This window comes from Thalassophryne amazonica, chromosome 5 (assembly GCF_902500255.1).
Source record: "Thalassophryne amazonica chromosome 5, fThaAma1.1, whole genome shotgun sequence".
In the NCBI taxonomy this organism is placed as follows: Eukaryota; Metazoa; Chordata; class Actinopteri; order Batrachoidiformes; family Batrachoididae; genus Thalassophryne; species Thalassophryne amazonica.
The window spans coordinates 107,487,549-107,504,894 of record NC_047107.1 but is presented as its reverse complement, the minus strand read 5'-3'; positions in this window follow the sequence as shown (position 1 = coordinate 107,504,894).

Below are 17,346 nucleotides of genomic sequence, written 5' to 3'. Positions count from 1 at the left end.
GGACAAAGTGTTGGCTTGAAGACCTCTTATGATCATGTCTGACTATGGACACAGTAATGTTAAAACTGTTATATAGTCAAGTGTTGTTCCATGTACTCAGAGCGGTTTTAACTGGAATGTGGTAATGCTGTGTGTAACCACACACCGTTAAACGAGCCAGGCCTCAATTATTTAACTGCAGAACTGAGCAAAGGTGCGAGCAAAAAAAAAAAAAAGTGCCAAAAGCACACTCCAACCAACATTTTGTGGATTTTGCCGTATGGAATTTGATGTGACACTGAGATGTTCATAAACCTAATTTTTTACCTTAATTCATTTTTTGGGTCAGCACCAATAGTGCAGTAGACAAGTGAATATTTACTGAGGGATCCTTCAAATGGTGATGCAAGCACCAAATTTGGCACACATACTCCTTAGACATTACTCTTTTAAAAATGCCGGGTACCCACGTGAACTTTCAATAGGCGGCCAAGAAGGGGTCAATTGAAGTATTACACAGGGGTCAAAATTTAAAAATGCTCCAATCATATTGAAAGGTATTCCATATTATTTGTCTGATCATAAAGATTCCAAAAACGTATAGTTTGGACTATCTGTGAATGTTACGGAGTTATGGGATAAAAACAGCAAGAACAGTGACAAAGGTCAATTTCAATTTGTACAGGGGTCAAAAGTTAAAGTTGCTCCAATTTTGGTAAAAGTGATGCAAATTATTAGTTGGGTGAATATGGTTTTAAAAATGAATAGTTTGCATCATGTATCATGCTTAGTTATCATGTTACAGGGTAGCACATGTCATAGAATCCAATGGATGCTGATATTGTTTAACCTTTACTTTGCAAACCAAGCATGCAACACAGTCAAAACTATTCCATTTATTAATCCTATTAGCTCAACCAGTAATTTGCACCACTTTTTACCAAAATTGGAGCAACTTTAACTTTTGACCCCTGTACAAACTGAAATTGACCTTTCTCGGTGTTCTTGCTGTTTTTACCCCATACCTCCAGACCATTCATTCATAGATAGTCCAAACTATACCTTTTTGGAATCTTTATGATCAGACAAATAATATGGAATACCTTTCAATATGATTGGAGCATTTTTAAATTTTGACCCCTGTGTAATACTTCAATTGACCCCTTCTTGGCCGCCTATTGAAAGTTCACGTGGGTACCTGGCATTTTTAAAAGAGTAATGTCTAAGGAGTATGTGTGCCAAATTTGGTGCTTGCATCACCATTTGAAGCATTTTTTCAGTTATCCGCTGCACTACAACTCTGATGATACTTTCGGTCTTTGTAGCTGTCATTGAAAAGTGCAGTTCTTTTCTGCCTTTAGCAAATGGAATACCGGTAGTTGTTACTTTATCATGGATGACATTATAATGTTAATGTGCCATGCTGATGCACACAGTACAGGTAAGAAGGAAAGGAAGTCAGCAGCAAACATTATGTGTATATTCCAGACAAAACTGACTTTGACATGATTGTAAGACTGCTGAACGGCTGTCCAATACAGTGCTGCGAGTAAATGCCCGTATGCTCACTGTGACTCAGTGTGTGTTTAGAGGCGTTCACGCAGACAGAAGAGATGTCAAGTGGTGGAGCAGGATGGTGAGTCATTGACTTCTGCTGCAGCATAATCATGTCCATACAAGGCATTTTGTTACAAAACAGTGGTCGGGATCAGAATGCACAATATCGGCCCAGTTGCAGCCACAGAGCACACATATTGTCAGGTGTAACAAAAATATGTTTTAATGTGTGTGAGTTAAAGGGCAAGCAGTTAATTGTACACAGAGTTTCCCCTAGAAAGTTTTCAACAGCCTCTGTGGTACTAGCCAACCCCCCCACCCCCAACAAAATAATGAGGTATTGATGCAAGAAAAACGTAAAGTGCTCAGAAGTGCTAAATTTAAGTAATGTGCTGATTATTTATGCAGTTGTTATATCTGGGTTTGTTTTCTATTTTTCTGTTTTAAGTATCAAGTATTTACTTAAATGATCATACATCTTATGAATTATTGTTGTCTGCTGAAATGTGCACGTAAACTGGTTCTAGCAAGTTAAAAGCCAAGCACACAAAGAGTCAGGTTTTAGTATGTGCCGTACATGCACAGGCTTCAAATACGGGGTGGCCTTCCCCCTCTGTCTACGGGAAGCCAATAACGATATGTCTTGCAAGAATAAAATCTGCCTGTTGTTAATGCCTACTGGTGTCTTTGATTAAAAACTGGTTACTTCCTTTGTTTGTGGTTCTCACTGGGCAAAACTACTACGTGTTTCGTCTATGAGAAACTAGGCCTGTAACCTCACCGTAGCTTTGAATAAATTTAATCTGGGAAATAGTTTCTTTCCGGACTTTGTAAAACTCAATCATTGGTGAAATATTAGGAAAACACACAAGTATAATGAATAACCAAACACTAGGATCACTTAGTTTCAGCACCATTAATCTCCCCACCACCAACTTCATGGATGCAAACAATACATCTGGGAGGTAGCAAAATAGTGTCATTTAGTGTCAGAATCTCCCCAATCTAACAGATGTGAGTCAGACATGGATGGTGACAAGTCCAAATTAGAACACAGTTATGAGTGCGATATGTCTGTGACACTTTTCTCTGCCTTAAAACTGGCAAAATGATGGCCGAAGGGATTTTTAGGCCTCACTTTGGCCTAGATTTTCAATATGAAGGAGACAGAACACCAATTCAATATTTTGGAGTTTTGACAACTAGTTCACAAAGATTCTTTGCAAAATCTTTCATTAAACAGTTGAATACCTCAGCAGTGGCTTTAGCATGTTAGTTAAAACCTATACTAAAGAATGGAATACTATTTTATAATTTTTTTTTTTAGATTAAAATGGCATACAGATGCCTTTTAATACATGAGTGAAATCAAGATTTTTTTTTTTTTAAGTAATTCCACCCTCCATAAGATTTTCCACACTCAGGCTTGGACTAAAAAACATGATTGTTCTGCAACCAGCAGAGAAAATGAGATGTTCCTGTGAATTTCATGCCTGTAGCTGTTATATGTCAAGAATTTTGGCCCTGTGAAGTGCCTACCTGAATGACGGCCATCAGATGTAGGCCTAAACCTTCCCCCTTAGAATGGGGTGCAAAAGCAAAATGCGTACACGTATTCCCAAAAACCTGTTTCCTACCTTCTTCTGGGACCTAATGCCACACTGAACCTGATTATAATGCAAATCAGAAATGGTGCTGCTGGAGCCATTGGTCAATTTGAGATGGAATGACCCCATTAAAAATGATGTAATTGACAGGAATAAAAGGGTTGAGTTCTTCCTCTAAAAACTGTTGCGGTCTCAGGTTCTAAAAACACTCTGGACTCACACGCCATTCCAACTCATTAGAGAAACTTGCATATATTACTAGCCTTGAAAAATGTCAGCTACCCTACCTATTTTATCAACATTACCCAAACTCGAGCCCCTGGATCCCCACGGGCAATATTTCTGCATCCTCCCATGGTTGGTGATGTCATTGACATCTGCACTGTAATAGCTATTAGGCGCTTTTTTCTGACACCGTTCTATGACAATTATGTAGTGCATATTAAAACAATCATTATGATGTTCACTCTCATTGTGGCCATGAAGGCCACTGTTGCTTTTTTTTCTTTGTGAACACATGAAAATTATATATCAGACCAAAATGTCAGTGAGAACAAAAATTCACTGTGCCATAGAGCAGCCTATTTAAAAGATAGGTGCCTAAAATTTTGTCAGTTCCTTTCTTTAATAATACTGTATATACTTTACAGAATTTTTTTTGGAGCAGGTCTGATTTCCACCCTTGATCCACTTGACATGGAATGATTTGGTACTCACTTTGTTCTCTCATGTTTGACCGAATCTGTGGTGTAGAAACTCTTTCAGTAATGATGTACTGTCGTCTTTAATTGGGTGGCTTGGAACACTGCTTCAGTTGTGTGACCTTTCCTCGAGAACTTCTTTTGATATGGATTTGCGTAAGCAAGGTAATCTTTGTTCAGTTTGTAATCCCTTTGCGCTCAACGCAGACTGTTTACACTGTGCAAAGTGATAGACTCCGTGTAGTCCCTCCACCAATCACGTGACCGCTGGTCCATTGATTTTAGCCAAATTTTGTTCCTGTATTTTACTTTTGAATAATAGTTTTAATGGTAATGAGTGCTGAGCAAATTATTCTTATGATTATCTGGTGTATTTACCTGCATGATATGTTCAGCTAAGAACTTGTTTTGAATAGTGCTGATGATTCATAATTTTGCATTTGTGGATTAAATTTTTGATGTGCTGTGGTTATTGTTGAATGGCTGTTGCTGATGTATCATCTTTTCTGTTCCTGTTATTGGTAAGGAATGGAAGTGTTGTGAAGGTGAAAGTCCATACTATGCTCATACACTGTATGACTATGCCAGTTTCACTGAAACCTCTGTCCTGTAGGGTCATTCCGTGTGAAATCCTCAGATTTTCCAAAATTTTCCTGGGTCACCGACTCGGATTCTCGTGATTTTTTTTTTTTTTGCAAGTACCCACATATCTCTGAACACATGCAAATATTTGTGCTTAATTCCAAGTAGTTTTTCAGGGTACCCACAATCCTATTTTACACTCGCGAATGCATTTTGGAGTTTTTTTGTTTTTTTTTTAAAGGCATTATCTCAGCTAAAAATGCAGATATAAAGCTCAAATTTGGAATACACCCTATTTGGGCACCCCAGATACAGTAGTAAATTTCAAAAATGGGATACAGAGCTAATTTGTAATTCTGTAGCATCACAAATATGGCAGTTTGTCCATTCTCACAAAAAAATTACAAAATTTCAAAGAGCTGTACTAAGGAAGGGATTCAATGGATAATCTTCATATTGTAGAATACACATATCTGGGGTACTATTTATATGTGTGTAAAACATTTTATGCTTCCATTCAGAGCTGATATATTGCTTTCTGAATATGCAAATACAGGTTCAAAATTGGTTCGCACCATGTTACGGTACCCTATTTTGCAAATATTTTTTTCACTATGAAAGCATTTCAGCTAAAAAAAATAAAATAAAATAAATTTTTGACATAAAGTTGGTATATCAGTATGCTCTCCACAAAAAATTATGGGGTGACTGAGCACTTGCCCACATGGTCATATCAAAGAGACTGGAGGCCTTTTTGAAATTCTACGATCATCCGAATTTCAAGTATGATGTCCCTGCTCAGTTCCTGCATGGAGTTCCATGTCTTGTGCAGCTTTCCTTGGTTAATGGAGTGCCAGTCTGTAGGTGTTGGTTAGCATGAGTATCTGCGACTTTGTAGTTGGGGAAGAGACTTTGTCTCCTGTTCCACAAGTTGACCCCTTCCTCATGCCCCATGCTCCACTACACTACACAGCAGACAGTGTACTTAGACCTGCCAGCATTACTGCTGCCTAATAATGCTTTACCCACAGATGGCGGGTCTGACACCTCATGGCCCCATTAATGTTGCTGACTGAGAGGATCTGCTTACAGGATATCTAAATACCATTATCCCCTGCTGAGCTCCCTGACATTGACTGTGTGACATAGCTCAACAAATGCCCCCTGTCAATGTCCCCCCCACCCCTTCAAACTGTTAAGAATTTATGATGTAGATCTGGAGTGTTTGCAGTTATTTGTTTTGGCTGATTTAAAGTCAACATAAATAACAATCAGTGTCATTTTTACTGCATTATTTATGTCATGCATTAGGCATTGAGCCATGCATTAATCTTTTTCCAATCCAAGCAGATTACTCAAATAGAACTCATATCTGCAAACCTATAATTCGAAGATACAACTCACTGCGTTTGTTGACTTTCATGTTGTCTGAGGATCATTTAAAACATTGTGTAGTCATTGTCAGTAAATACCATACTCTTTCTTGAGGGTTAGGGATGTTCCAGTAGCATATGTCCCAGGCAATAGTATGATGTTGTTTGTGGCAAATTAATTTCTTTGCTGAGTTACATTTTCCCAACGAAAGTCTGATTCCTACAGCCAAATCTATAATTGGACAGTGACGCCAAATTTTGTACATTTGGAGTTTAAATAAAACAAGATGTGGTTGTACTGTAATATAGCCTATTAGCATTTGTTCAAGGGGTTTAATGAAAAAATACTGCATTAACCATTTAGTCCACAGGCCAAGCAGGTTTTCTTAAGGAAACAAAACACTTGTAATCCAGCCTCGGTATACCATGACCTAGCGGTTCCCAAACATTTAGGTCAGACACTCCTGGGTAGATCCAAACTAAATTAGTGCACCCCTCACTGCCGCTGACCACCACCCCCAAAACAATAACCACTGTTGTGCAAGAACCAGCTCAAAGTTCAGTTCAAAATGATTAAATAATAGCAACAACTAATTACACATATTGTACAAAAGATAGGTGTTAAAGTTGCTTTGTACCACAGTTGGACCCCCCAAAAAACAAACTTTGGTCCAACCAAAAGAGGTGTTCTTGGTCAGGCTCCAATTGACCCATGGTCTGTTGTGTTTGCAGTGTGAAAACATTTTTTAGATAATTCAGACAAATTACAGGAAGGAATCAGGTTATCATCACACCCATTATACAGTAACAGAAGAAAGTATGTCAATAATTGAATTATCCAATTAAAACTGATTGGCTACACTGCTAGCTCTTTTTTCTCCTTGTCAAAGATAAGAGAATCTGTTTTGTGTGTTGCACCAGGCAACAGTTGAAAATATTTATCCTCTGACCAAATTGACATGAAATCACTCACCATTTACTCCAAAAGAGAAAACAAAACTATCAACGTTTAGGGACGCTCTGTCCAGTCACATCTGTACCAGCCAAGAAAAACAAACAGACAAATCCTGAGCTCATTGACTGGACTTGACCGAAATGCAAATAGTGATAATTTATCCAAAATTCTCCTTTTACCAGAACTTTAAATGCAACCATACACCAAATTGACAAACAGCCGACGTCGGAAACATGCACATCTAGAAGTCAATCAATGTCAAGTGTGGGCAACACAAACCACTCTCCCTAACATCAAAACTCTGCAAGGCAGTCAGACAGAAATTGTGTCAAGTATTTAGGATTTTTTTTATTTTATTTCATTGGTGAAAAGTTGAACTTAAAATGGGTTTTTATGTTTGGTCATTTTAACTGTTTTAGAAAAAAAATTGATTGAGGCAACATTCCTCCCCTTCCTTCACGCCGCTGCCCAATATTTGCACCAACTGGACACTGTGTACCACAGCGATTAGAGGTTTTATCACAGGATTCAAAACCTTGACTTGTCATTGCACTCTTTACCCTAAAGTTCAGTCGGCTTCTCTCAACAAGCGCAGACTCACACACTGGTTTATTCAGTTATGTGTCCACCCTTGGTCTGCTCCCCCTTTCTGTCTGTAGCCAGTAGCTATGGCTTGCACTCAAATCATGTTCTTTTATTGTCTGTTGCAAATGTTTGCACCAAAATGGGCAGTTCATTAAGATTTCTGCCTCTGCTGCTTGGAGTCTCTTGCAGAGTACATTGCAACTCAACCTCACTCAGGGCTTTCAAATGCGCTGTAAAGGGATTGAGTCAGAGTCAATTGAAATTTGTAACTGCTTCATTTCCTCGCCTATTGTATGTACTGTGAATATTCCTAGGGCTTTTGAGGTGTTTATGCATGTTTTATGCGAAGTTGTGTTTTGTACTGATTTGTGTAAATATTCTGGAACTTTGATTGCTGTCTTGGCCAGGGATCCCTTGTAAAAGAGATCTCGTAATCTCAGTGGGACTCAACTGGTTACATAACTAAATGCATAATATACACCCTGAGATGAGGTCCATTGGTATCACTGCTTAATTTTTGGATTCTGTACCATAAAATTGATGAGCATCTACGATTCCTTCTAGACGGGATTCTAGTTTGAAGCAGATTACTTCTCCCAGCCAAAGCTGGTTGCTATCCATTTCCACCTCAGTGGACTGGAACGATGCAGATGAACTGTCTTGTTTTGTTCAAAGATACAGACTGGAAGCATGACCAGGAATTGAACCCAGGCCTACATACTAGTAGCCATACTACCCTACACTACTACTATCTCACTGAGCTGCCTGCTCTATATCCATTTTCAGAGCTCATAAGTATGTAGACAAATTATAATTATTACTTTGTATTTTTTTATTTTATTGTTATTACAGCTATATCAGATGACATGAACATAAATACATGAGCATTTCCAATCACCAAAAAAGTTTTGGACTTCATTTACATCAATCTGTATTATAATAGTCAAGTGGCCTCTATGTGCGTGTGTGTGTATGGCTTCGATCACACAGAAATTGGGGAGAGCTGACATTTGCTGTTTTGTATACTTATGTATTTTGGGTCAAGGATGTACGCTGCTAAAACAGAAAGTTGATCTGACTAATGGTTTTTGGAGAAATTAGCAATTTAAACTAAGCAGTAAACAATGGACATTATGCTGCAATGCGCCATGGGAGTTTGAGGCTTTGGGGCTTTAAAGCTAGGGTAGGTAACTGTTCAGAAACACTTTTTGTTATATTGGGTGAAATGGTCCGTTTATCCGAACAGTAGTCAATACATTATGTTTTCAGAAAAAGGAATGAAAAAAGAGTTCTGTAGCAGCTGTAGGATCGAAAAAACTCCGACCAGTATAAGCCCCGCTGTGCACTCTCAAAACATTCAGATGCCTTCATGTCTAGTTCTTCCTGCTCGCATCACCAGGCTCAATGCCCCCCCCCCCCCCCCCCCCCGTCCCTCCCTCCTCCACACGTGCACACACATCTCATTTCACCGAAGAAGTTTGGTACAATGGCAGAGGGAATACAGCCGAAACTACCACTTCCACTGGATTGTGCCATGTTGGATTAATAATTTTCTCTGTGAATTGGCCGATGAAAATGGCTGTAATCACTTCCTGAATCACACAGGACCGCTCCAGCTTCAGCCGTTCACACGCGCACCTAACAAGCTGCAGAAAGCATTTTGGGCCATCGATAAAGGTAATTACGTCTACATTATCATGGCTTGGTAGAACAGTTGTGTGTTCTTTCCTTCTTGTCTGCAGTTGTTAAAGTATGTTTCTAACAAATTTAACTTCTTGTTATAATGTTCAGACGAGCTGCGCTCTGATGCGATCCGCTGACGTCACTCGCTCTGTTTACTACTTTATTCTACTTGACGAGCTGAAATGTGCATAAATGTCGTGCTACGTGGTGAGATCTAATTGCCAACACGATGTGCAGCCCCTTTCACACACGGCCTGCGTCGAGTTGCTTCATGCGGCGTCATGACAATGCAGGAATGTCTGCGTCAGGTGTGCGCAGTAGGGGTGCAGAGAGGAGGTGAGAACGCAGAGGAGGATCTGCAGCCAATCTGGCTGCAGCCACACTGTGCACTCTGATTTCTCTTCTAGTTTATATTTGTTCTTGTGCAGGGCTGCAGGTCTGCGCTCTGATTTCTGTTATAGTTTATCTTTCTTCCCTTGCCTGCGAGTTGCGTTCGCATGTGTGAATGAACCATCTGTGAGTAAATGTGGAGATGTCTGGAGTTATACTTGATGTGGACATGTCCTGTCTCTGGCAATCAGCCTGTGAGCAGGACTTATGTCCTTTTTTGTCCTTTATTTAACACAATTATGAGAGCGTTTGAGGGAAGAGCGAGGAGCTGCTTGCAGCCAGCCAGTTTTTTTTTCTTTTAATTGTTCACATGTGCGCGTTCGAATGAATCGTCTGTGAGTGGACTGGAGATGTCCGACTTTTTACTGGATCTGGACATGTCCTGTCTCTGGCGATCAGTCTGTGAGCAGGACTTTTATGGACTTTATTTAAACAATCGTGAGAGAATTTAAGAGCGAGTAGCTGCAGCCAGGATAGTCCCACAGTCAGATGCACGTTCAAGTTTGTGGGGGCGTAGCTTTGGAAGGAACACTGACGGGGTAGGGAGGAGGGGGTGGAACCTAGAGGAGGAGCTACTTTCAAATCTTCCTAGCTCTCTTGCTAGCTCTCCAGGACTACCAACTCTAGCTTTAAATGTTATTGTGGTTCATGTTTGTTTAACAGTGTTGCTAGTGTTATTAATTTATCATGTTTTTGTAGTTCAACTAGTTTAGTCAGTTTAGTTAAATGTCATGTTGTTGTTACCATGAGTGAAAAAAGTATTTGATGTCTTCCACCATCGTCTCTGTTTATGAGTGTGTAAAAAAAAAATTTAAAAGCACCTGCTTGTAGCAGAATGCAGAAAAAAACAAAACACAACAAAAAAACTGCGTTCGTACAACTGGGGAGAGCTGACATTTGCCGTTTGGTATGCTTATGTATTTTCAGTCAAGAGTGAACGGCACCAATATGGAACATATTAGCACAAAATATATCTTTAGCGAACTACGGATATTAGATAACGTTGCAAATTTCAGTCTGGCCTAGCACACCATTCCAGCAGGGACTGGTAAATCATCTGTATATTAAAAGTGCATGAGTTTTATTTAGTAAGTTCAATGTAGTACCAAAATAATAGTAAATATGTAAAAAAAAAAAATACATGGATGACACAAGAAAGTGAAAAACCTTATTTCCATTGTGGTCCATTTAAAAATCAAATGACAAAATAGAAGTAATAATAAAATCTAATAATAATGATACTGATAATAATGATAAAAGTGTGCATACGATAACAAGAACCTAAACATTTATAAATAACATTAAGACAGTAAGGGTTGAGTTTCTCTTCTAAAATTGTTGAGGTCTAACATTCTAAAAATGTTCTGGACTCACACACGCCCCCCCATTCCAACTCAATTTATTTCACCCTTGAAAAATGTCAGCTAACCTATTTTATTACCACTACCCACTCTAGAGCCCGTGGATCCCCACGGGAAACACACTAGTCAGTAATAAATGCAAACTGCGCAGCCTGTGTGGTAAATCTGTCTCGAGTCGGCAAATTGATTGACTGTGCAAGGAGATTGAGAGAGAGAAGCCACCAAGATATTTTTGGAAACTAAAGTTTACAAGCATAAATTTGATTGTTTGTTTCAGATCCTTTGTGGTGGTGTTCAGGCAAAATTAGAAAAATTCTGTTACTGTCCAATGACGTGGTCGCGGATTTGACTGTGTATGATTAGCAGAAAGAAAGAACATCTTGTGTCTAATACTGAGGATGAAGAATTGGTCTACTTCCTTGATGAGAAGGTGTTTAGTTCTTGAGGATTCACCACAAGTTGAAACCCCAGAGACAGACAGAACTCATATATATTGATGTATTAGCTATGATATGCACAGTATCTGATCTACAAGGTATTGCTAAAATCAGGTGGAGGTTCTATCCAAAAAAAGTGTGTAACCAGTTTGTTGAGACTGAATGCTCTTCTGGTTATCAGATTACGGTCTTGTTTCATAACAGCAATTGTTGTGAAAGTGTCGTGACAGCGGACCCACAACAGGGGGCGTAAATGAACGGACAATGGATTAAGCCAAAAGTACAATTTAATGTTGTGAATCGCACACGACGTACAGACAATAACAATATAGTGACTGTCAATCATACACAGGTGACGTGTGGGCAGGCTCGACGATAGAAGACGCCTGGCGAGAGAAAGAGCCGGATCCCACACAGCTTCCACTGCCAACGGAGCTGAAGAACACCAGAGCCGCCAAGCCCTGCGCCCCAGGTGGCCCGCTGTCTTCAGCAGTCAGAACCCGGTACTGCTGGCAGAGAACAGAGACAGTCCTGAGGAGTGTGAGGTCGCACACTCCGTAAATCCCACAGTCTGTATTCAGTAAGGAGGGAGAACCTCCACCTCCAATCACACACTCGTGCAGGCTCTGAGATAACCACTTATCTGGGTGGGGTGTGAGGCGAAGCCGTCGCAGTCCACACCAAACGCAACTCCGCAGACAGGGTATCCGTCCCAGGAAAACGGCTGCAAAAAAGGAGATCAGACTAATACTCGAAGTTAAGGTTTAGCAGAGAATTACCTGATTGGTAGTTGATTTTCTCGGCGGGGAGGTGGAGTTGCAGTCCGGCCTTTAAGGTGGTGGTGATGATGTGGATGAGTGGACAGCTGATGCTGATGACGAGTAACAGCTGTCACTCCCGGTTGCTATGACGCCCTCTCATGCTTGAAGCCCGCACTTCAAGCAGGGCGCCATCTGGTGGTGGTGGGCAGCAGAGTACCTCCTCTTCAGCGGCCCACACAACAGCAATGGCATTTTGAGGGGACACTGAAGTGACTCTGAGAACAAATTAAAGGGAAGTATCTTTTGTTATAGTACAAAGCAGCGCTCCTAAGATGTAGTTTTCGGGCGATCTCATTCAGTGGAGTGCTGGTGCCACGTTTCTCTGCATCCACCTGTAGCAAGGTGATGTCCAGATTGAAAAGATGTTCCTGTTACCTTGGCTAGCAGGGAATTCCCCTTTGGCTGACCTGGTAGAGTTTTGGTCTTCAGTTCGAGCAGTCCGGTGTTGGAATCCCACCGGTCACCCCGGCCACAAAGATAGGTCCTCTGGTCACAAACTGGCATTGTTGGCAGGATGTGGGTAGCCACAGAACTAGATTTTTGACCTCAGGATAAAGTCAAAAATGGTGGGGAAATATGTAGCAAGGTGAAGTCCAGATTGAAAAGGTAGAGTTTTGGTCTTCAGGTCAAGCAGTTCGGTGTTCGAATCCCACTGCTGTCCCAGCCACAAAGATAGGTCCTCCGGTCACACACCAGACTACAAAACCAACTTGGGTTGGAGATGGAAACCACACAGGCTCACAAATGGTCCTCTCAAAACTCACCATATATCTGCCACAGCCAGGAGAAACGGATTGGATTGTCCTCTTAGCCTTTTCCAGTTGCTGAGGTCCTCGACACCTGAGGCACCTGCGTGCTGAATCGTGCTCAGAGAAATGCACCTCATGGCCTCAATGCAGTATCTGAAATTCCCTGCATGAAACTTGTACTCCTCATCTGAGTGAGAAACCACCTGCTTGACACAAAGTCATTCCAGTGGTACTCAAGGATCCTAAGATCCTGGTACGAAAGACATCTTGGAATCGCCTTAGGTCACTTGTTAATGTCCAAGTCTCACAACCATACAGGAAACACCAGGAAGTGAAGGACCATAATAATGTTGTTTTTTTTTTTTTACTTAAATGTGCTTTTTTTTTGTGCTAGTTTATATGTGTAAAGAATGCTGATATGAGATTTTAAACATAACCCATTAACTGCTGCTGTGAATAAACGACTCGGGGGTTTATATGTTTGTAAATCTGATTGTGATGAAGTCAGTGCCTCACCAGCCATCAACCTCATTGCACTTGACTGTGTCCCACAGTTAGATTGTGAAAAGAAGGAGAAAAAAAGACTTCTTGAGTGTGTTGGACGAGGTGGAACCCAGGATAAAAGAGTGGTGATTGGAGCAGACAATCACTGGCCACCATTCATGGCCAATGGGATCAGTGGTGTTGTTTTCCAACCCTTAAAATTGTGTTTTGTAGGAATATATTCTTGAAGTTTATGATTATTTACAACATTAATTATTAGACTCGACTACATCTGCAGCACAGTGGATTAGTGGTTAGCACTGTTGCCTCACAGCAAGAAGGTCATGGGTGTTATTCCCACCTGTGGCCTTTCTGTGTGAAGTTTGCGTTTTCTCCCCGTGTTTACATAGGTTCTCTCCGGGTGCTCCGGCTTCCTCCCACATCCAAAAGACACGCCGATTAGGTGGATTGGAAACTTGAAACTGTAAGTGTGCGTGCGGGTGTGAATGTGTTATATGTGGCCCTGGGACGGACTGGCGTCCTGTCCCTGGTATACCCCGCCTCGTGCTCTATGACTGCTAGGATAGGCTCCAGCCCCCCATGACCCTTAATTGGACTAAGCGGTTGACGTTGAGTGTGTGTGTGTGAGACTATATCTGAGACACATTTAGGGAAAAGTTCTTGCATAATTCCTGTTATTGTACTCTTGGAGGACACCTGCTGGAGAGATTGATGTAGTGCAGAAATTTAATTTGCAAAGACAAAGCAACAAAATTTCATCAACTGACGAAACTTGCAGCATAAATAAATTTTTATTTTGAGGAACAAAGTTTCTTACTTAAGACATTTTGCCTGCCACAAATCCAATTACAACACAAACACCAGCCAAAAACACACCAGCGGTTTTTAGTGGCTGCCAAGTCTGAGTAGAAACGCTCCTTTTGTGATTTCATCTCTGTCTTCAAGATCTCCTCCTTCACGTCCAGGTCCTTCTGGAAGCTGGACTCTTTTTCTTTCAGGATTTTTTGGAAGTTAGCTTCTTTAATATCCATCATTTATGGAAGCTGATGTCTTTTTCCACCAGCTAGTTTTGGAACTCTGCTTCCATGCTGTCCATCATGTGACAGAAGTTGGCATCATTTTCCTCCAGCTTCCTTCGGAATTCCGCTTCCTTGCTGTCCATCATTTTGTGGAAGCTGATGTCCTTTTCCTCCTGCATTTTTAAATATTCAGCCTCCTTTCTGTCCATCATCTCCTGGACCTTGATGTCCTTTTCGTCCATCTCTTGATGGAAGCAGGTGTGTTTGTTTCCAATATTTGGATCATTCTGTCTTTTTCTTTGAGTTTCTCCTCAAATGCAGCCTGTTTGATTTCATCCTACCTTCTGTGACTGGCAGCGAGCACTTTGAGAAGTCGCATCTGCTTGGCTTCAGTGTCTTCTTGAAACTTGGCCCTCCATGAATCGTCATCAGGAAGCTGTGTCTCCAGAGACTCTGGTCCTTCAGTCTCAGAGTCTGAGTCCAGCAGATTGGGGGGCTACAAACACAACAAGAGACTAGCATCATGCATTCATTATGAAGTGTTTATTTTCAGCTGACCAATCAGCTGCACTGAAACAAAACAGTCTGCAGAGCTTCTTTGCAGTCAGTGTTGATTTTCCCAAAGTGTCTGATTCAGTTGATCGGACTCATCTCTGGGACGTCTTGAGAATTCGTGGGATCCCCAAGAAGTTACTGGACATCATCGTCAGACAAAACAGACACTGTGAGTGCTGCACGGAGCCGAGGCAGAGACACACCGACCCAAGACAGCAAAACCACACAAGAATTAGTCACTGCTTAGAATTATGAGTGGCAATAAATACACTCAACAAAAATATAAACGCAACACTTTTGGTTTTGCTCCCATTTTGTATGAGATGAACTCAAAGATCTAAAACTTTTTCCACATACACAATATCACCATTTCCCTCAAATATTGTTCACAAACCAGTCTAAATCGGTGATAGTGAGCACTTCTCCTTTGCTGAGATAATCCATCCCACCTCACAGGTGTGCCATATCAAGATGCTGATTAGACACCATGATTAGTGCACAGGTGTGCCTTAGACTGCCCACAATAAAAGGCCACTCTGAAAGGTGCAGTTTTTGTTTTATTGGGGGGGGATACCAGTCAGTATCTGGTGTGACCACCATTTGCCTCATGCAGTGCAACACATCTCCTTCGCATAGAGTTGATCAGGTTGTCAATTGTGGCCTGTGGAATGTTGGTCCACTCCTCTTCAATGGCTGTGCGAAGTTGTTGGATATTTAGGCAGGAACTGGTACACGCTGTCGTATACACCGGACCAGAGCATCCCAAACATGCTCAATGGGTGACATGTCCGGTGAGTATGCCGGCCATGCAAGAACTGGGACATTTTCAGCTTCCAAGAATTGTGTACAGATCCTTGCAACATGGGGCCGTGCATTATCCTGCTGCAACATGAGGTGATGTTCTTGGATGTATGGCACAACAACGGGCCTCAGGATCTCGTCACGGTATCTCTGTGCATTCAAAATGCCATCAATAAAATGCATCTGTGTTCTTCGTCCATAACAGACGCCTGCCCATACCATAACCCCACCGCCACCATGGGCCACTCGATCCACAACATTGACATCAGAAAACCGCTCACCCACACGACGCCACACACGCTGTCTGCCATCTGCCCTGGACAGTGTGAACCGGGATTCATCCGTGAAGAGAACACCTCTCCAACGTGCCAACGCCAGCGAATGTGAGCATTTGTCCACTCAAGTCGGTTACGACGACGAACTGGAGTCAGGTCGAGACCCCGATGAGGACGACGAGCATGCAGATGAGCTTCCCTGAGATGGTTTCTGACAGTTTGTGCAGAAATTCTTTGGTTATGCAAACCGATTGTTTCAGCAGCTGTCTGAGTGGCTGATCTCAGACGATCTTGGAGGTGAACATGCTGGATGTGGAGGTCCTGGGCTGGTGTGGTTACACGTGGTCTGCGGTTGTGAGGCTGGTTGGATGTACTGCCAAATTCTCTGAAACGCCTTTGGAGACGGCTTATGGTAGAGAAATGAACATTCAATACACGAGCAACAGCTCTGGTTGACATTCCTGCTGTCAGCATGCCAATTGCACGCTCCCTCAAATCTTGTGACATCTGTGGCATTGTGCTGTGTGATAAAACTGCACCTTTCAGAGTGGCCTTTTATTGTGGGCAGTCTAAGGCACACCTGTGCACTAATCATGGTGTCTAATCAGCATCTTGATATGGCACACCTGTGAGGTGGGATGGATTATCTCAGCAAAGGAGAAGTGCTCACTATCACAGATTTAGACTGGTTTGTGAACAATATTTGAGGGAAATGGTGATATTGTGTATGTGAAAAAAGTTTTAGATCTTTGAGTTCATCTCATACAAAATGGGAGCAAAACCAAAAGTGTTGCATTTATATTTTTGTTGAGTGTAGTTTGAATGAGTTGAATTAGTTCAAATGACTGTAAAATGACTTCAAACGGTTTGAGTTGAACTCTCTCATCAGGTTTTACAGTGAAAATATGAACACATGAATAAAACATACAAGCCAAGAAAGACAGAACGAGGAATCACGGAGTCAAAATGAGAAAAACGTACTGGTTGTAGGACTTTACGAGGCATCCTCACAGACTGAGTTTGAATTGTTATTTCAAACTGTTGTTTAATTTCTTGTATTTAAAGGTTTGTTTTCTTCAGTCTGATGTTTGTGTTCACTGCTGTGTTCAGACATAACTGAACTGTTCACACAGACATCTCATTTCTTGTGAGCATTGAGCTTTGTGATGTTTGAGCTACTATGAACTTGAATAACCTGTAACAGTCTTTATGACGTCATCTGGTTGGCTCCATTTCATTATTATGTATCTCCTTGTCCATGATCTGATCCAATATGAATTAACTTTACTGAAATAGAAACTTCTCACTGAACTACTTCTGTGTCTAAATTTTGTATGGAACTGATGATTTTTTTTTGGGGGGGGGGGGGGGGGGGGGGATTTGTTTCATAACTAAATTAAATTCTTCATGTG